General features: G+C 56.0%; 2 non-coding genes and 1 pseudogene across 2 annotated transcripts; all 3 read right to left on the bottom strand.

The window, feature by feature from the left end:
* The window catches only part of LOC144419514 (large subunit ribosomal RNA), a 3695-nt pseudogene extending 3500 nt beyond the window's left edge, over positions 1-195 (bottom strand).
* A 288-nt stretch (positions 196-483) lies between these two features.
* On the bottom strand, positions 484-637 carry LOC144419516 (5.8S ribosomal RNA). Its single transcript, XR_013474111.1, has one exon. It is a non-coding gene; the product is annotated as a 5.8S ribosomal RNA (ribosomal RNA).
* Positions 638-935: 298 nt separating this feature from the next.
* LOC144419519 (small subunit ribosomal RNA) lies at positions 936-2745 on the bottom strand. The gene has a single exon (XR_013474114.1). It is a non-coding gene; the product is annotated as a small subunit ribosomal RNA (ribosomal RNA).
* Positions 2746-5000: the final 2255 nt, after the last annotated feature.

Raw genomic sequence — 5000 nt, 5'->3', positions numbered from 1 at the left:
AGGACACCGGCGCTCGCCGTCAGCCGCACTGGGACTTCCGTACGTCACAACTCGGCGCGCTCGAAAAGCGCGCAGATTCGACGCTGGACTCTTCCCGGTTCACTCGCCGTTACTCAGGGAATCCCTGTTGGTTTCTTTTCCTCCGCTTAATAATATGCTTAAATTCAGCGGGTGCTCTCGCCTGAACTCAGGTCGTATGTGTCAAGCGGGCCGCTTCTTACACGGCCCGCTGGCATCGCAAGTCGTCGCCGCCGGCGCCGACCGAGCGCGTACCGTCGCCGCCTTGGCCCACGGTCGGTCTTGATCTCGTGACCGGACCGACCGACCTGGACCCGCCCCTCGAACGTAGTTGAACACGTCGAGGGGCCGGCGGTGTACGGGACACGCGGTCGCGCCGAGAAAGCTCGGCGACCGCTTCAACTTGGGGCGACGCCCGGCCGTCTTCGCAGAGGCCAGGCGACGGCCCTCGGGTGAGGACGAACGCGACCCTGAGGCAGACGCGGTCCCGGGATTGACCCGAGACCGCAATTCGCGTTCAGAAGGTCGACGTTCAATGTGTTCTGCAATTCACATTACTTCTCGCACTTGGCTGCGTCCTTCATCGACTCGCGAGCCGAGTGATCCACCGTTAAGAGTCGTCCTCGACGTTTCGCCCGGCGCCGAAGCGCGCGGACGTCACACTGTGGGATCGACCACAAAACCACCACCGACAACAACTGCACAAAAACACCAACAAACGGCGCCGAGCGACCGCCGGGCTGGGCCGGCGGCACATCGAGCGCGGTGCCCAGAAGCCACCATCGCACTCGGCTGCCTTGCTATGCCAACGTGTTACGCGTGTCGCACGGGGCGGAACCCCGATTGACGGCCGCCCTCTCGGCGGCACCCAAAGACAATTCAGTGCGCGGTCGGCCGGGGCCTACCACCACCTTCGGTAATGATCCTTCCGCAGGTTCACCTACGGAAACCTTGTTACGACTTTTACTTCCTCTAAATGATCAAGTTTGATCGTCTTCTCGACACGCCGACGCGGCCGTTGCCAGCCGCGACGGGGCCGATCCAAGGATCTCACTAAACCATTCAATCGGTAGTAGCGACGGGCGGTGTGTACAAAGGGCAGGGACGTAATCAACGCAAGTTGATGACTTGCGCTTACTGGGAATTCCTCGTTCAAGGGAAACAATTGCAAGTCCCTATCCCAATCACGAATGAGGTTCAACGGGTTACCCGGACCTTTCGGCCTAGGTTAGACACTCGCTGCTTCACTCAGTGTAGCGCGCGTGCGGCCCCGGACATCTAAGGGCATCACAGACCTGTTATTGCTCAATCTCGTGTGGCTAAACGCCACTAGTCCCTCTAAGAAGTTAGACGCCGACCGAGAAGGTCGCGTAACTATTTAGCATGCCAGAGTCTCGTTCGTTATCGGAATTAACCAGACAAATCGCTCCACCAACTAAGAACGGCCATGCACCACCACCCACAGAATCAAGAAAGAGCTCTCAATCTGTCAATCCTACCTGTGTCCGGGCCGGGTGAGTTTCCCCGTGTTGAGTCAAATTAAGCCGCAGGCTCCACTCCTGGTGGTGCCCTTCCGTCAATTCCTTTAAGTTTCAGCTTTGCAACCATACTTCCCCCGGAACCCAAAGACTTTGGTTTCCCGGAAGCTGCCGGAAAGGTCGTCATGGTAACGCCTCCCGATCGCTAGTTGGCATCGTTTATAGTCAGAACTAGGACGGTATCTGATCGTCTTCGAACCTCTGACTTTCGCTCTTGATTAAAGAAAACATTCTTGGCGAATGCTTTCGCAGTAGTTCGTCTTCCGCCGATCCAAGAATTTCACCTCTAACGGCAGAGTACGGACGCCCCCGTCTGTCCCTCTTAATCATTACCTCGTGCTCCGAAAACCAACAAAATAGAACCGAGGTCCTATTCCATTATTCCATGCAACACTATGCAGGCGAACAGCCTGCTTTGAACACTCTAATTTTTTCAAAGTAAACTTATCGGCCACCGCCGACACTCAGTCAAGAGCACCGACGGAGAACCGAAGGTGAGGCGAACGCAACCAGTGACACGCCTTGCGACGGACCGGCGGCGCTCGCCCAAAATCCAACTACGAGCTTTTCAACCGCAACAACTTTAGCATACACTGTTGGAGCTGGAATTACCGCGGCTGCTGGCACCAGACTTGCCCTCCAATGGATACTCGTTAAGAGTTTTAGGATGTACTCATTCCAATTACAGGGCCTCGTTAGAGTCCTGTATTGTTATTTTTCGTCACTACCTCCCCGTGTCGGGAATGGGTAATTTGCGCGCCTGCTGCCTTCCTTGGATGTGGTAGCCGTTTCTCAGGCTCCCTCTCCGGAATCGAACCCTGATTCCCCGTTACCCGTTATCACAAAGGTAGGCACGTAGCGTACCTTCGACAGTTGATAGGGCAGACACTTGAATGATACGTCGTCGGTGCAGAGACCGTACGATCCGCGTGGTTATCCAGAGTCATCAAACGTCACAGGACGAACCCGGTCGGTTTTGATCTGATAAAAGCGCGCCTCCCGAAGTCGGCGCTTAATGCATGTATTAGCTCTAGAATTACCACAGTTATCCACTTCGCTTACGAGACCAAATAAACCAAGACTGATTTAATGAGCCATTCGCAGTTTCGCTTTACGAGAACTCGTACTTGCACCTGCATGGCTTAATCTTTGAGACAAGCATATCACTACTGGCAGGATCAACCAGATAGCTGCGACAGCTGCGCTCGGCCCTTGCTGGGCCGCCCGGCGCGTGCTCGTCGCATTCGTTTAAGACCGAGGCGATCGCCTGCGGCCGTACTCAGCTTCGACAGTCGCTGGCCGCGACGTCCACGCTCTCGCCGGCAGTGCCAGGCGGAGCGATTTGCGTTTTTTCTTTGCTCGCCCTCTCTCGGGCTCGATCCATTCAGTTTCGCACAAACAAGAGCTCTGCCGGCCGCCTGCAGCGGTGCCTAAAACCCGGGCATAACAATGCGACCGTTCTGCTAGGCCGACAAGCGCTCAAGCCAGACGCTCGATCGAACGCCCCCTACATATTAGTCGAGACAACGGCTCGCTCATTAGCATCGCGTTTGTACTTTAACTTTTTTTGGCTCGGCTTCTTTCGACGCCGATGCCGGCGACGCAGCACTCTCTCGCCCGCCAGCCACCGAGAAAAGGGTGCGCTCCGACCGGCCCCGCACCGCTCTTTCTTGGCTCATTCGAAATTACTGTCTTTCGCTCTGACATGCCTTACCTAGGGTTAGGTTAGTATGCTTGCACGTTTGTACTTTAACTTTTTTCGGCTCGGCTTCTTTCGACGCCGATGCCGGCGACGCAGCACTCTCTCGCCCGCCAGCCACCGAGAAAAGGGTGCGCTCCGACCGGCCCCGCACCGCTCTTTCTTGGCTCATTCGAAATTACTGTCTTTCGCTCTGACATGCCTTACCTAGGGTTAGGTTAGTATGCTTGCACGTTTGTACTTTAACTTTTTTCGGCTCGGCTTCTTTCGACGCCGATGCCGGCGACGCAGCACTCTCTCGCCCGCCAGCCACCGAGAAAAGGGTGCGCTCCGACCGGCCCCGCACCGCTCTTTCTTGGCTCATTCGAAATTACTGTCTTTCGCTCTGACATGCCTTACCTAGGGTTAGGTTAGTATGCTTGCACGTTTGTACTTTAACTTTTTTCGGCTCGGCTTCTTTCGACGCCGATGCCGGCGACGCAGCACTCTCTCGCCCGCCAGCCACCGAGAAAAGGGTGCGCTCCGACCGGCCCCGCACCGCTCTTTCTTGGCTCATTCGAAATTACTGTCTTTCGCTCTGACATGCCTTACCTAGGGTTAGGTTAGTATGCTTGCACGTTTGTACTTTAACTTTTTTCGGCTCGGCTTCTTTCGACGCCGATGCCGGCGACGCAGCACTCTCTCGCCCGCCAGCCACCGAGAAAAGGGTGCGCTCCGACCGGCCCCGCACCGCTCTTTCTTGGCTCATTCGAAATTACTGTCTTTCGCTCTGACATGCCTTACCTAGGGTTAGGTTAGTATGCTTGCACGTTTGTACTTTAACTTTTTTCGGCTCGGCTTCTTTCGACGCCGATGCCGGCGACGCAGCACTCTCTCGCCCGCCAGCCACCGAGAAAAGGGTGCGCTCCGACCGGCCCCGCACCGCTCTTTCTTGGCTCATTCGAAATTACTGTCTTTCGCTCTGACATGCCTTACCTAGGGTTAGGTTAGTATGCTTGCACGTTTGTACTTTAACTTTTTTCGGCTCGGCTTCTTTCGACGCCGATGCCGGCGACGCAGCACTCTCTCGCCCGCCAGCCACCGAGAAAAGGGTGCGCTCCGACCGGCCCCGCACCGCTCTTTCTTGGCTCATTCGAAATTACTGTCTTTCGCTCTGACATGCCTTACCTAGGGTTAGGTTAGTATGCTTGCACGTTTGTACTTTAACTTTTTTCGGCTCGGCTTCTTTCGACGCCGATGCCGGCGACGCAGCACTCTCTCGCCCGCCAGCCACCGAGAAAAGGGTGCGCTCCGACCGGCCCCGCACCGCTCTTTCTTGGCTCATTCGAAATTACTGTCTTTCGCTCTGACATGCCTTACCTAGGGTTAGGTTAGTATGCTTGCACGTTTGTACTTTAACTTTTTTCGGCTCGGCTTCTTCGACGCCGATGCCGGCGACGCAGCACTCTCTCGCCCGCCAGCCACCGAGAAAAGGGTGCGCTCCGACCGGCCCCGCACCGCTCTTTCTTGGCTCATTCGAAATTACTGTCTTTCGCTCTGACATGCCTTACCTAGGGTTAGGTTTAGTATGCTTGCACGTTTGTACTTTAACTTTTTTCGGCTCGGCTTCTTTCGACGCCGATGCCGGCGACGCAGCACTCTCTCGCCCGCCAGCCACCGAGAAAAGGGTGCGCTCCGACCGGCCCCGCACCGCTCTTTCTTGGCTCATTCGAAATTACTGTCTTTCGCTCTGACATGCCTTACCT

This window comes from Styela clava, unplaced genomic scaffold, assembly GCF_964204865.1.
Source record: "Styela clava unplaced genomic scaffold, kaStyClav1.hap1.2 HAP1_SCAFFOLD_210, whole genome shotgun sequence".
Lineage (NCBI taxonomy): Eukaryota > Metazoa > Chordata > Ascidiacea > Stolidobranchia > Styelidae > Styela > Styela clava.
This window is presented reverse-complemented; position numbering and strand designations above follow the sequence as displayed.